The sequence below is a fragment of the Triticum urartu genome, chromosome 3A (assembly GCF_056163025.1).
Source record: "Triticum urartu cultivar PI428250 chromosome 3A, HENAU_Tu73, whole genome shotgun sequence".
Lineage (NCBI taxonomy): Eukaryota > Viridiplantae > Streptophyta > Magnoliopsida > Poales > Poaceae > Triticum > Triticum urartu.
In genome coordinates, this window is record NC_141875.1 from 627,223,709 (window position 1) to 627,239,843 (window position 16,135).

The following is a 16,135-nucleotide window of genomic DNA, read 5'->3' on the forward strand; positions in this document are numbered from 1 at the left end:
CTACATTGCATATCCCTTGTGCATATTTAAACCACCAATTAACAATTGTGTGCGTACCATAAACTAGCCATGACTCTGTATGCTGGACTAACAGACACTCTAAGGGAGCCTAATGTAGTGCACTGGAATTCCTACATGCCACCTACGATTTTGTGTAATGTACTGCCCCTGTTCCTAAATATATGTCTTTGTAGAAATTCCAGTATGGACCACATACAGATGTATATAGATGCATTTTCGAGTGTAGATTCACTCATTTTGCTCCGTATGTAGCCTATAGTGGAATCTCTAGAAAGACTTATATTTAGGAACGGAGGTACGAGGTAGTATCATGTATGACATCTACATATCTAATTTAGTAGCCAGTAGTAGAAATCATTGTCTACACAAAGGGATTACTGGTCGAAAATCCTAGCAAAGCACGCCGGCAGGCACAGAATAATACAAGAGAGAGAGACGCGCTTACAAGATCATAGCAATGCCTCAGTCCAGGATCTTGGTTGGCCAAGCTGTTAGATCTAGAAGAAACATCGTCCTTGTAGTTTTTGCCAGCTGCATAACAGGTAACAGGGACCGGTTAGTATATTTAAAGTACATCGGGCAGGTGATGCTGGACGGGTTTAAAGGTGAAAAGTACCTAGGCCGTGGCGGGTGCTTGGCATCTCTCCAGACTATGGGAATCAGGTTAGAAACATCGAGGGTGATGACGCTGCGCTGGCTGTCGGGGTCCGGTAAGGAGATCTAGAACCGTCGAGTAGGGTGTTTGTGGAGCGGCTCTGGTAGGGTGGACTACGGTGTGGGCGAAGCAGATCTATGGCCGTGGACGAGGGCTTAGGTGAAGCTGCTCTGGTGGTTGGGTTAAGAATGGTGTCGACGATGCGGATCTGCTGCCGTGGACGGGGCGTCAGAAGCTGCTCCGGTGGTTGGGTTAAGGGTGGTGTCGACGATGCGGATCTGCGGCCGTGGATGGGGCGTCAGAAGCTGCTCCGGTAGGTTGGATGAGGGTGCGAGGAAGCGGATCTGAGGCCGTGGACTTGTGAGTTGGCAAAGCGGCCCCGTTAGGGTTGAGAATGATATAGGCGAAGCTACTCTGGTAGGGTTGAGGAAGGTGTCGGTGAAGCGGCTCCGGTAGGGTTGAGGAAGGTGTCGGCGAAGAGGATCAGAGGCCGTCGACGGGGGCGTCAGTGGGGCGGCTCTGGGGTGTGTGGATGAAGCGTCTCTGGTGGGGAGTACGAATGAGCCGCTGCAGATGCGCGGTGGTTGACGAGAGTACCGGCGAAGCAGAACCGGCACCGTGGACAAGGCCGACACTGAATGGGCTGTGGTACAATGGTGGATGAGCAGTCTACTTGTTTCTAGGGGAGGTGGGAGGGGTAGATGCGGCCACAGAAGCAGATCCGGCGAGGTGGACGCCACTGGCAGTGAATGGGCTATGGTACGCTGGTGGATGAGCAGTCTAGGGTTTCGAGAGGGGAGGGGAGAAAGGGCGATGAAGTACGGACGGCGTGATGTAAGATGCTCTGGTGCTGTGGAGTTAGTCATTTTTGCGGGAGGGGGAGAGGAAATGGGGGTGCCGTGTAGTGGGGGAACCGGAAGTTACCAAAGCAGCCCCGACCTATCAAGTAGATGAGGGCGGTATTGTAACTATTGGTCTCCGTGCACCAAGGAAAAAAGGGGGATTTCGCATGCTAAAGACTAAGGTGGCAGAAATTTTAGAAGGATGCGGGAGATTTTGCCGCCCGCGGGATCGTTCGTATCCAATTTCAACTAATTTTGGACCGTGCTAGCGGGAAGGTCATGCTAGACTGTGTACACGGGGCACGCATCAGCAGTTAATAACTGGTGCGAAGTCCACCCTAGAAAAAAGACAATAACTCAGGATGATGCGCCGATAACTTGGACATTCACACGGGCGCGACCAATCGTACGGGTGTAGTGGCATGTTCACAAAAAAGGGATCAAATGCTCAGCCTATGTATTTCTCATGTAAATAGATAATTTAGTGCCATTGGTTATTTACTTTAAACATAATGCATTGACGTGTTAGTGTAGAGGCGCACAAAAAGAAATGGATATTGTAGTCAGCTACTTAAAAGTGTTACCTCATATGATTACAGAGCCTCCATTTCATAAATTGTGTACCCGTTGAATTCATATATGAATATTACATATATTACTTCAAAATAGAAACTTAAATCATCCAAGACTAATGAATTTGAATGCAAGAGTAACAATGGTGCATGTTCATGATAGCTACATTGGTTGTTTGAAGAAACATCACTGTAACTTTGGCATGCACAACTAAAAAGGCTTATTTAAATAGAAAAAAAATGTGATATGTGATTGTCCAATCTTTATAGCATTGAATCGATATTGTACCTTTGGCCACGATACGAAGTAGATATTGACTTATGTTCAAGCGATGCACGTCCACGATCGCTAGATAGTGATACATGAATGAATTGTGCAATCTCTCTCACACGCATACATATCTCATTTCCCTGTGGGCATCGGAATCACACACGCGCACTTCGTGTATTTCTCTCCCTCTGTCAGGGTTAAATTCGTCTTTCTACCCCGTCCTACAAGTCTCTCACACAGAAACACACACGCTCTCTATGTCTAACACGCCCACCCCTTTAATTCCGCCCACCCACAGCCACTAATGTCTATCACACATATGTTATCTACCTATTCGTTAATATAGCTAGATATGTGTCACACAAACTTCTTTTCCCTACTAGCAAGATGCCCATGCATTGCACGGAACATCAAGATGCATTTGTATGAGAAGTTTATCTTGTGGGAGAAAAGGATGAACGAGGGAATGCCTTATTTGCAAATGCGGAGAGGGGTGTGGGTATCTTTTTGCAAAATTGCCATAGTTTCCTTCCCGTCCGTCGGATATAAATTGGATGGCCTATATTGCAGGATGGCAAGAACACCATCATGACCAACTCTGTTTTTTTATAAGAGTAGAGATATGTGAATGTCACTGCCCCCCTCCCCACACCCACACTTCCCAACACCGAAGGAGTAGGGTGACACCTCGATCTTGATACTAATCTATCGACTGGCTTCTCTCTCAAACATACACACACACACACTACCCGGCACCGAAGGAGCTAGTAGGGTGGCACATCGATCTTGATAATAATCTATCTACTCCTCTTTCAAACACACACACACACACTTGCTAGTTGTGCCTCTGTGCCTACCGCGCACACTCTCGATATGTCTTTCTCTCCCTCCCCCCCAACAATGACAGCAGAAGGGTGACAACTCGATCTGATCATAATCTGTCAATTGGTTTCTCTCTCAAACATTGTGTCTCAGTGCCTCGCTCGGTAGCCCCCTCGATATGTAGACTTCTCGTGCGCGCACAGCTGTAGTGACGATGACGCTGAACCGAGTGTGTCTTGTTTTTACCGGCCTCATGTGATAGTTTTCACCCTGTTTTCTGTTAATTAACAAGGCAACCTTTTCTTTGTTACTACTACTGAATCTGAAATCATTCGGGGCAGACATAAAATATATCACTTCAACCCAATTATCGCAGCAACTATTTTAAAACAAATAAGCTAGCTGCCCGTGCATTGCACGGAACATCAAGATGCATTTGTATGAGTAGTTTATCTTGTGAGAGAAAAGGTTGAACGAGGGAAGGCCTTATTTGCGAACGTGGAGAGACGTGTGGGTATATTTTTGCAAAATTGCCATAGTTTCTTTCCTATCCGTTAGATATAAATCCGACGGCCTATATTGCAGGATGGCACGCACACCATCATCACCAACTCTGTTTTCTACTCCCTCCGTCCGAAAATACTTGTCATCAAAATGGATAAAAAGAGATGTATCTAAAACTAAAATATGTCTAGATACATTTCCTTTTATCCATTTTGATGACAAGTATTTCCGGACGGAGGGAGTATTTGTCTTTTTAGAGATTTCAACAAGTGACTATGACCAGACCTTACCAACATACTGAAAAAAGTACTCCATAATTTTGATGTTACCATCTTTCTTAGCGGTGCAGTGCCATCTGGATACCTCATAAATAAATAAAGTACTACATGATACTAATATATGATACGTGGTGCAGGAGTACTAAGTATTATTAATACAATTTTGCTAGAACTCATCTAGATGAGATATAATTTGGTCCCATTCATCTTTTATAGCCATTGGATGTGATGCTATATAAGATGCGTGTGTGCTGACGTGGGTTGTATTTGTTCTTGTGCAACAAACTGACCACTGCATGTCATGTTTGATAGTCTCAAGTCATTAAAAGCATACAAGCCCCACATCTCTTCTTGGTTGATTCCTCTATTTATGTCAAAAAATAAGAAACAACGTGAGAGTTAATGCACCACGCCTATGTGTTTACTATTTGGTTTTCGTAAGATGACTTAATACTCACCTAGACGGAGGGAGTATTCGATTTGACAGCGGGCGGCGCAGTTCCCGATACGGCTTTAATGCAGACGAGGGAGGGAGTAGCGGTTCCCGATATGTTGAACGGCCAATGCATCCTTCTTAAATTAATGCATGAGGGAAGTAATGGGAGGAGGTCTGGGAAAACAGGCTGCACGATGTGAATGCAACGCAGTTTGCCCTCATTGCCCTCATATAAAGGCGCCCCTCCATTCCAATGCATCTACCACATCGTACGCACCTAAGCATTTGCCTAAGCACCTACACTAAGCGCAAAAGAGCTCACTCCAGACCCATGGCGGCGATGCTCGTGAGCAGCCAGCGGCTGTGCCAGATGGTCCACGACGCTGGCCTGCGGCATGGTGCCGAGGATCGTCTCCATACGGTGTTGGAGACCGGCTGGTGGATGGCCGCCTTCGATGCCAACTACGACTCTCAGTTGGACCAGATGATCGTTGCCACCAGCAACAAGTTCACCGTCCTCAAGAAGCTCATGGACGACATCGCCGTACTCCTCCAGCCCGCGCGCCCCGGCTCCTCATTGCCTGCCACCCTAATCGACCTCCATGGCCGGAACCTCTTTCAAGCACTGGTGGCCCTGCGACTGCCCGCCGACGCCACAAAGAATGTCCACCTGGAGGTCGCGCTCGCCGCGAGGCGCCTCGCCCTGCAAGATTTCATCGACCTACACATCCACATGTACGAGGAAATCGTGTACATAGGTATCTACAAGGCCAGTGAGGACGCTACGATGTTGGCCTTCCTCAACCGGCTGGAAGCCTTGGATGCCTTTGCTGAGAAGCACCTCGACCTCGCCACAAAAGCCGCCACTCCTTAGCCGCCGGTCGGTGGCCCGGCGCTCTAAGTTGAGGAGGAGGAGGTCGTACATTCGTGGATCCATCTTTCTTCTTGCCTTCTGTAACCACCACTGCAATTGCATCATCGTGGCCTTAATTCTTATTGTGATGTTGCATTCTCGTTCCAGTCAATACCGACATGTGCGATCCCTTTGCTTAATTATATGCATCCTTGTAATTAGTACTCCATCCGTCAATTTATAAGTTGTGCCTACCTTTTCCATCAACTTCGTGCAACGCGCGGGCATCTTGCTAGAAACACTAGAATATGTCTATATAATCCGTATGTGATAGTCCATTTGAAATCTCAAAAAGACAAATATTTAGGTACGGAGGGAGTAATATATTAGGAGTATATCAAAACAATAGTGATTTCTTTCAAGTTTGTGAACAAATACTACTATTCTACTACTTTGGATCCGTGCAACGCATGAGCACATTGCTGGTAAAAGGAAAAGGCCTGCCGCGTTTGCGTCGCACCCCCACACGCTCGGGAATCGGGAGTACAACACGGCCCGTCTAGCACGACTCATGGCTTAGGGATGGCGTGTTGCCTAGCATTTTCACATTCATGTGGGACCACCGTTGAGCAAACCGACACCCCGCCCGCCGCCGGGTTGGAAAAAAGAAACGAGGGGAAGATCTAGCTGTAGCACGGAAGCCAAGAAATTTGGTGTCAGACGGGGCTCGTTGATAGAGTAGGAGCATTCCGTACTAGTACTGTCGGGTGGTAGGTGCGACATATGCCAGCGGGTGGCTTATCATTGTGGGAGCCAGTAAAACATCGCCGGTGCCTGGAAACGGGATGAGGCGAAGACATGCACGTCGGTGAATCTTACCCAGCTTCGGGGCTCTCCATGGAGATAACACCCCTACTGCTGCTCTGCGGGGTCTCCGCATGATCACTAGATGAACAAGTAGCTACACGAAGCTCCTTTAGCTGTTTGGCGAGAGGATGAAGAAGGGCTCTGCTTGCTCTCTTCTCCTCCCTACGTGGTGTCTAAAACTAGCAGGGATCAACCCTTTGCATGGCTGTCCCGGGGGGTTTATATAGGCCTACCCCCCGGGGGTACAATGGTAATCCGGCTGGGCGTGGGGCCCAGCCGTCCGTGTCTTCGCTCTCCGGCAGCCGGCTCCCTGGTCGACAGGCAGGCCCCACTGTCCAGGGCCTTGTCGGTGGCTGGTTACTGTTGCTCAATCTTGGTGACGAGGGCTTCGCCGAGGTAAGCATGGCTACAGTGCTGCCATCCGGCGGGTGACCACTGTAGCCTCACCGCGTCTTGTATCCTTCATGGGGCGTCTCCTTTGAGGGGGTGGCAAGCCGGTTGGAGAGAGTCGGCTCCGTCTCGGGCCGACTGGAGGAGGCCAGGCCGCCTTCAGGTGTCTCTCTGCCTGAAGGGGCCCACCGCCCGTGGGCCGTACTGGTAGCCCATCATGGATGACACCAGGGTCAGTGTGGCAACAGTGCCGCGCCGGACGGGTCATGTCCACCCGTACGGCGCACTGTGCCAGGCGCGCTCCGGGATTCGGGGGCGCAGGCTTCACTGTAGCCACGCCCCGTCACATCGCCGTTATGTGGATGCAGACTTCGGGGGTACGGTCTCGACCGCTTTATGGGAGCCGGCTCCTTGGAGTCGGCCTTCTCGCAGCCGGCTCCTCAGAGCCGGCCCTCCCGCGGCTTTCTTCGTGAGGGCTGAAGTCGGGCCGCCTTCCAATAGCCGGCCTGGGAGACAGCCGGCCAGGGGAAGGCGGCCCCATGTCTTGGATTCTTAAGAGCCGGATCGGCTCGTAATTTTTTTAGAAAGGCCAGGGGGAGCCGGCTAGGCTACCCGTGGTCACTTACTCCGACAGTAGTCCCCGAAGCTGAGCGAGCTTCGAGGCTGATAAAGGGATGAGAAGCTTGGTCAGCTTCCTATCCTGAGGGGCCGGCTTTGCTTGTGCGCGCCGACTTCGGAGAGCTCCGTTTCTCGCAGGCGGGAACGCGGGCCACGTGGCGAGGAAATCCTGCCAATGCACGCGCGCGACGGGATGCCGCCGCAGGCCTGGGCCCGCCACTCGCAGGCCTCGGTCCGAGCGCGGATCTTCCGCGGCCCACATGGACCACTCGCCTTCCCGCGGCGGTTTTATTCTGCCATCAAGGCACAGTAATCGCGGGACGTGGGGGAGTGGGCGCAGTTGATCCCCACGTTCCCCCACGCCGCGCCTCCTCGGCTCCGCCGCGTGGTCTATAAGTAGGAGGAGGAGGGGGAGCGGCAGAGGCTCGCGCGCTCTCCCTCACTCCGCCCCCTTGTCGCCCTCCTTCTTCTCTTCCCCGCAGCAGCTCTTTGCCGCGCCGTTCTGCCGCCGCATCGTCTTGTTTCTCGCCGCGCTGCCCCATGGCGCTGTCAAGCTCGTGGGATGGCTCCAACGTCCATGAGGACCACGTTGCGTTCCTCTGCCAAACGCGACGCCTGCCCGACGAAAACTTCGTTCGCGTTCGTCTAGCGCCGGAGAAGGAGATTTTGCCGGCACCGGAGGAAGGCGAGCGGGTGATCTTCCGCTCGCACTGCCTGCGCGGCTTTGGCCTTCCGGCGAGCGGGTTCCTCCAGGCCTTCCTCGAATTCTACAACCTCCAGCCGCATCACCTCACGCCCAATGTGGTGATGCTACTGTCGGCCTTCGTCACGCTGTGCGAGGGCTTCCTTGGGGTCCTCCCCACGCTCGAGCTCTGGGCGGAATTCTTCCAGAGCAAACTCGGCACCGTCGTCGCGGGCGTGCCCGCCCCCTGCGGAGCCTTCATCGCCATGAGGCGGGCGAGCGAGAACAATCCATTCCCGTCCATTCCGCTGATCCAGTCGGTGAAGCTTTGGCAGAAGCCTTATTTCTACGTGAGGAACGTCGCCCAGCAAGGCGACTACGTCAACCTGCCGGATTACGTAGCCGGCCCGCCAGCTGGGAGGCAGCCTTCGTGGAGCTACCGGGCCAGGTCGCTGTCTCAGGCCGGGAACGCAGCCGTCTCCCGGCTTCGGGTGATGATCCAGTCGGAGGGCCTGACCGGAGCCGACTTGGTGGCCGCCTTCGTGGAGCGCCGGGTTCTTCCCCTCCAAAGCCGGCCTCACATGGTTTGTCAGATGAGCGGCCGCTTCAACCCATGCCGGCTGAGCACCAGGGAGATGCCTCATGCGGAGGTCTCCTACATGGTGAACTATATCTCCAACTGCAAGCTCGCCGAGGATTCGCGGTACGGCAAGGGGCCGTACTCTCGCGCCAACCCTCCGCCCGTCGTAAGTTTTTTCTTCTTTTCTTCCATTTGTAGCCGGCCTCATGATAGCCGACTCTTGATCAGTTCGTTTGCCTTTTGCAGAACCCTCTTCTCCCGCCGACAGCCGGGGCCGCGGGGGTAGAGCGCCAGCTCCTCCCCGACCGCACGGTGGACGACGCCGATGACCCGGACTTGGGAGCGGCCGCCAAGGAAGACGCCATCGTGGGGGAAAGCGGCGGGGCCGGAGGCGCGGGGCTCACGGCCGGCTTCGAGGACTGGCCGGATGATGCCGAGGTTGAAGTCGCCCCGCGCCGCCAGCCGGCGCCTGATCATCAAAGCGCGAGCTCATCCGCCGCACCGGCTGCTGGCGGCGGCGCCCAGAAGCGCCGGGCCGTGTCGATCCTCTTCGGCAGCCGTTCGAAGAAGTCCAAGGCTTCCACAGCAGCGACCAAGCGAGATGAGGCGGCCGCGAAGGTGGCCCGCTTCCGCAAGGCGGTGAAGCAGCCGCAGGCGATCTCAGCGTAAGTCGTCGAATGCTTGGATATATTCTTCGTGGAGAGGGCGCTGCCGGCAGCGCCAACCGGAGCGGGCTAAGGCGGCCAGTCGGCTACGGCGCCAGAGCAGCCGGCTGGGGGTGAGCCGGAAGCGGGAGCCGGCCTCGAGGTGCAGCCGGTAGTGCGCCAGTGCGCAGGGGGAGGCACCGCTGCGCCGGAGCCGCACCGAGCTTCGGGTGCCCGCCGGACGGCGGAGGCCTTGGAGGCGGCCAGCATCGGCACGTCCGAGTGGACTCCTAGCGGCGGGACGGGCGAGCTGAATGTGGCGGCCCAAGAGGTTCGGAACCGGCTTCAGGCCCAAGCCGCCTCGCTGCAGCAATACACCCAGGAGTTCCTAGCGACGCGGGCCGTCATCCGGGTGAGTCTTCTATCTTTGGTTGCTTTGTTCTCTTGATTTCTTCTGTGGGGGCGCGTCAGCGCACCCACTGGGTGTAGTCCCCGAGATTCGGGCCGACTGCTGAGCAGTCGGGTCGGATCTTCCTTGACGACTACCTTATTCTCGCCTCCTGTCTAATCTTCCAGGAGTATCATAACCTCCGCGCTGCCGCTTTCAACTCCCAGGCCCAGGAGCTGGGTCGGAGAACCGAAGACCTGATTAGCAGCCAGAGTACGTACTTGGTTTCGTTCATCTCCTGTGGGGGCGCGTCAGCGCACCCACTGGGTGTAGTCCCCGAGATTCGGGCCGACTGCTGAGCAGTCGGGTCGGATCTTAGCTGACGACTTCACCTTACTGGTTTTCTTTTGTCTTTCGTGCTCGCAGAAGCCAACGCCGACTTAAGGGGGCAGCTCAGCGAGGTGCAGGCCGCCCTTCGTGCCAAGGAAACCGAGTACGACGCCTTGGTCCTGGAGCGTGACCGCCTGACCAAGAAGCTGGCTGACTAGGAGGAGAGCCACAAGGCGGCTCTGAAGAAAGCGCAGGATAATGAAGCCGCCCTGAAGGCCGAGTTCGAGACTGAAGCGGCGGGCTGGGCTGAGACTAGGCAAGCGCTGAATGAAGGCTTCGGCCGTATTGAGGATTTGATCGACGGTAAGCCGCCTTCCTCGCTCCTTACCTGCCCCTTGCCGCCTGACTTGTGTTCTGACTTGAGCTGCTTTTTATTCTCTATGCAGACTACTTTCCTGGCTACTCCGTCCTTGCTGCCCAAACCATCGAGGCCCATCGTGAAGCGCGCCGGCAGGCGGGGGCTGAAGTCGCGCCGGACGCGAGTTGGTCGCTCGAAGAGCAACTCTTGGCGGTCCAAGCGCGGCTGCAGCCGGCTCATCGTATGCTCCGCCGCCTCCAGTGCGCCGGAGCGCAGGTGTTGGCCACCCTCTGGCCAAGCGAGGTGATTCCCCGCACCCCGAGTCGGACTACCGACTGGCTGGAGGTTGCGGTTGGCCGCTTCGAGTCCTGGAAGGCGTCGGCGGCCTAGCTTGGAGCTGGGCGGGCGCTGGAGTTCGTCCGAGCTTGGTATCCGGGGCTGAACCTGGACCAGCTGCGCACCTGCGGCTGGAGGCCGACGAGGAGCTAGCGGAGGTGCGGCCGGCTATCGCTCAGCGTGCATCGACAATCGCCGAGTGTACTGACATCAGCGTCTTCGCTCCCGAGATTAATGATGACGGCATTGCCCAGCCGGAGGAGTGGTTCGGCCTGGATCCAGCGGCGGGTGAAGACTCGGCAGAAGAAATCGCCTCCAGCGACGAAGGCGAAGATGACGAAGCAGAGGAAGACGAAGACGTCGAGCCGGCCGGTGGAACAGCCAGCCAGCCTCAGCCTGACCGTGCCTCCAGCAACGAGGCGCGTGCAAGCGCGCCCTCCGCGGGAGGCGGTGATCATGCCGAGGTTCGCCAGCCGGCCGCTCCTCCAGCCGGCACTGCCGTCTCCATCGACCTGCCCGGCTCTTCGGTCGCTCCGCCGGCTTAATCTGCCGTCCTTGTTTTTTCCTTCTTGTTGCCTTCTGAACAATTTTATTAAGCTTCCGCAGTTCCACCCACTGGGGGTGTATCCAAACTATGTTGAATGCTGGCCTTTTGAAGGTCTTTTATATTATCGTGTGCATGTTTGGTTTCCATTCACGTATGCTTTTTATCCTTAGGCTGTTTCCTTTGCCGTCTTCCCCTTCTAGGAAGGCAAGTACTCGAGCTTTCTTAGATTGGAGCGAGGTGAATGGAAGCCGGCCGGCCGGCTACTTTGGTAGCCGGTCGGCGGTGGGAGAAAAACCGGCTTTTGTTATATGAGTTTGTTAGTCCCTAGCCGTTTTTCGTGTGGGCACCCGTTCCTGCCCTTAACTCCTGCCAGCCGGACAGCCGGTTCTTCGAACTACGACTTTTGGCAAGAGAAGGCTTGGGAGCCGGACACTACTTGTCTGACTGCGGGTAGGACTTCTAATATAACTCCAGGCGGCCAGTCCCTGGGCCGACTAGTCGAACCCGATGGCGGACGAAAAAAAAGCGAATGCAATGACAAGGCCATAAGCATGATACTTTTCATTTATAGACAAAGGATGGCAGTCCGCGAGCTCTCCTCGGGGGCCCTATTGTCTCGTACTTAGTACAAAAGTTAGCGTGATACATACTGCATTTCAGCTGTAAAACCTTCGGAGGAGGTTTGCGTTCCATGGTCGTTCCGACTCCTTGCCGGAGTCGTCTCTCTTTCGTGCCTTCGGCTTCTGCGCGTCGATCAGGTAGTAGGAGTCGTTGCCTAAGGCTCTGCTGATGACGAAGGGGCCCTCCCAAGGGGCCGAGAGCTTGTGCTGGCCGGCTGTTCGCTGGATCAGCCGGAGCACAAGATCGCCCTCTTGGAAGGATCTTGGCTTGACCTTCCGGCTATGGTAGCGGCGCAGGCCCTGCTGATAGATGGCGGACTGGCTGAGGGCTAACAACCGGCTTTCTTCCAGCAGGTCGATGCCGTCTTCTCGTGCTTCCTTGGCCTCCGCTTCTGTGTATAGGGTTACTTGAGGCGAGTCGAACTCGATGTCAGTTGGGATGACCGCCTCGGCACCATACACAAGGAAGAAAGGGGTGAATCCGGTTGACTTGTTTGGTGTAGTGCGCAGACTCCAGAGGACAGCCGGCAGCTCATCGAGCCAACAGCCGGCTGAGCGCTCTAGTGGTACGATCAGTCGGGGCTTGATGCCGGAAAGGATGAGGCCATTGGCTCGCTCGACCTGGCCGTTTGACTGCGGGTGGGCGACGGATGCTAGATCCAACCGGATGCCTTGCGTCGCGCAGAAACGTGCCAGGGCTCCCTTGGCGAAATTTGTGCCATTGTCGGTGATGATGCTGTGTGGCACGCCGTACCAAGTTGTTATATCTGCGATAAATGTGACGGCAGTCGGCCCATTCAGCTTCTTGACCGGCTTTGCTTCGATCCATTTGGTGAATTTTTCCACGGCGACAAGAAGATGTGTCATGCCGCCGCGCGCCGTCTTGAATGGGCCCACCATGTCCAGTCCCCAAACGGCGAAGGGCCAGGTGAGGGGAATGGTCTTGAGTGCTGAAGCCGGCATGTGTTGCTTGGAGCTGAAGAGTTGGCACCCTTTGCAATGTTTAACTAACTCCTTGGCGTCATCCAAAGCAGTGGGCCAAAAGAAACCATGGTGGAAGGCTTTGGCGACGAGTGATCTTGAGGCCGCATGGTGGCTGCATTCTCCTTGGTCGATGTCTCTGAGGATTGCAATGCCCTTCTCTTGCTCGATGCATCGCTGGAGGACTCCAGTGACACTGCGCTTGACGAGCTCTCTGTTGACGATTGTGTATGCTCCGGCTCGGCGTTGGACTTGTCTTGCCTCTACTTCATCGGCCGGCAGATCTTGGTTTATTAGGAAGTTGAGGATGGATTGAGCCCATGACGGAGCTGCGACTTCTTCTATTGCCAAAACGGCTACTGTGACCAGGGCGGGTGGGCTGGGCGGTGAAATGCAGGAGTCGGCCGCCGCCTGTTGTGTTGGTGTAGTCTCCGGGCCGACTACCGCGGTCCCCGAGCCGGGTGAGGCAGTCCCCGGGTCGGGCGTAACTACGGAAGTCCCTGAGCCGCCTGCTGATACCCCTGGCCGACTATCAAAGTCCCCGGGCCACCTGCTTGGTTCTTCGAGCCAGACCCGGCCGCGTCGGGGTCAGGCGGCACGAAGATGGAATCGGACTCTAGAGACGGCTTGATAGACGGCTTGAGGAGGCATTGTAGAGAGACGCCGGTTGGTACTGCTTGCCGGGTGGAACCTATTCGAGCTAGAGCATCAGCTGGCTCGTTGTCGGCTCATGGTACGTGGGGGAATTCGCAATCTTCAAAATACCCGCTGATCTGCTGAACGAGGAAGCTGTAGCTTGCCATATTTGCGTCCTTGGCATCCCAGTCGCCGGATGATTGCTGGACCACCAAGTCCGAGTCGCCATAACATAGGATCCGGCGAATGCCGAGTTCTTTGGCAAGTCGGAGCCCGTGTATGAGCGCCTCGTACTCGGCCACGTTGTTGGAGGCGGCAAAGTGAATTTGCAGCGTGTATCTGAGCTTGTCGCCTTTGGGAGAGGTGAGGATGATGCCGGCTCCCAAGCCGGTGCGCATCTTGGACCCATCGAAGTGCATGCGCCAATGAGTGGAGTCGGGAGCCGGCGGTAGGTACTGGGTCTCGGCCCAGTCGACGAGGAAGTCGGCCAATGCTTGGGACTTGATGGCGGCGCGAGGCTGGTAGAAGATTGTGTAAGGGGCCAGCTCGATGGCCCATTTCGCCACCCGGCCGGATCCATCCCGGCTGCCTATGATCTCGGCCAGCGGGGCGGTGCATACGACCGTGATGGGATGCTCTTGGAAGTAGGGCTTCAGCTTCTTGGCGGCGAAGTACACGCCATAGCACATCTTCTGGTAGTGCGGGTAGTTCTGCTTCGAGGTAGACAGCACCTCGCTCAAATAATACACCGGCCTCTAGACCGGCTGGGCTTGGCCTTCTTCTGGGTGTTGGACTACGATGACGGTGCTGACCACCCGGCTGGTTGCGGCAATGTAGAGGAGCATGGGCTCTTTCTCAGTCGGCGCCGCTAGGACTGGCGGTGTGGCCAGCATCTTCTTCAGCTCATGGAAAGCTTGGTCAGCTTGGTCATTCCACTCGAAGTGAGTGGTCTTCTTCATGAGGCGGTAGAGGGGGAGAGCTTTCTCTCCGAGCCGGCTGATGAAGCGGTTTAGCGAGGCCAAGCATCCGGTAAACTTCTGGACGTCTCGAAGTTTGGTGGGAATCGCCATTCTCTCAATGGCCTTGATCTTTACTGGGTTACATTCGATGCCGCGTTCGGAGACCAGGAAGCCTAGGAGCTGGCCGGCTGGTACTCCGAACACGCATTTCTCAGGGTTAAGCTTGATTTGGAACCGTCGTAGGTTCTCAAATGTTTCCTTGAGGTCTTCCAGCAAGGTGCCGCGCTTCTCCGTCTTCACCACAATGTCGTCTACGTAGACGTGGGCATTCCTGCTGAGTTGCTTGAGGAGGCACTTCTGCATGCAACGCTGAAAAGTGGCACCGGCATTTCTCAAGCCGAATGTCATAGTCAGGTAGCAGAAGGCTCGGAATGGCGTGATGAAGGCGGTCTTCAGGCGGTCTGCCAGATCCAATTTTATCTGGTGATACCCTGAGTAAGCATCCAAGAAACTCAACAGCACGCATCCGGCCGTGGAGTCTATCACTTGGTCAATCCTCGGCAGGGCAAAGGGATCTTTGGGGCAGGCCTTGTTGAGGCTCGTGTAGTCTATACACATGCGCCACTTGTTGTTCTTCTTTAGCAAGAGGACCGGGTTGGCAAGCCACTCTGGAAAGAAAACTTCAATAATGAAGCCGGCTGCCAGAAGCCGTGCTATCTCCTCTCCCACAATCCTGCGTTTCTCCTCCGACAGTCGGCGAAGGGGTTGTTTGACTGGCTTTGTGTCTTCTCGGACGTGTAGTTTGTGCTCGGCGAATTCCTTCGGGACGCCCGGCATGTCCTTGGGGGACCATGCAAAGATGTCCCGATTCTCACGAAGGAAATCGGCGAGCTTGCCTTCCTATTTGCTGTTTAGGTTTGCCCTGATGACGGCAAACCTCTCTGGGTGCTCGGGGTCAAGAGGTATCTTCTTCGTCTCCTTGGCCGGCTGGAAAGATCCTTGAGCATCATGCTCCTTGGGATCGGGGGACAAGGCCGACTGCTTGCCGGCTATGGCCACGACTCGGTCCAACATCTTCTTTTCTTCGGCAATCACAAGGGACTCGGCCAGCCGGCTGCTGGCTGCTGCGCACTCAGATGACTTCTTGTAATCGCCGGCTACGGTGATGACGCCTTTGGTGCTTGGTATCTTCATCTTGAGGTATGCATAGTGGGGAACTGCCATGAATTTGGCCAAGGCAGGTCGGCCAAGCAATGCATGGTAAGGGCTCTCCAGGTCCACCACTTCAAACCAGATCGCTTCCCGGCGGAAATGCTCCTTGTCCCCAAAAAGTACATCAATATTGATCTTGCCAACGGGGGCGCAGGACAGGCCGGGTACGATGCCATGGAATACTGTTCGGATAGGCATGAGTTGCTTTGTCTTGACGTTCAGCTTCTCCAGGGTGTCGCGGTACAAGATGTTGATGTTGCTCCCGCCGTCTATCAGCACACGGGAGAAGCGGGCGGCGCGTCTATCCGTTGCAAGGGTGGCATCCAGAACCAACGCATAAGAGCCGGGAGATGGCATCACCTCTGGGTGATGACCCGGCTCCAGCTGATAGGTTTTTCTGACCAGTGCATGTGCTCGGCGGGGTTGGCAGCAACCATGCTGACTTCCTGGTTCTCTCGGCGTTTGCTGCGTCGGTCTTCGGGCTGGCTTGTAAAGACGATATAGGCGGCATGCTCGTCGGGGAACTCATCATGCACGGCTCCGACTGCGGGCCGAGCGGCCGGCGCCGGCGGAACCGGAGGCGGCGGGCCGGCAGGCGAAGGCGGCACGAGCCCTTCGCCTTTGGAGATTCGGGTGAGCCAATGGCACTTCCGGGTTGTGTGGTTGGACGGCTTCGCGCCGCTGTGGAACTTGCACGGGGCATCGAGAGTTTGCTCGTAGGAGAAGGCCGGCT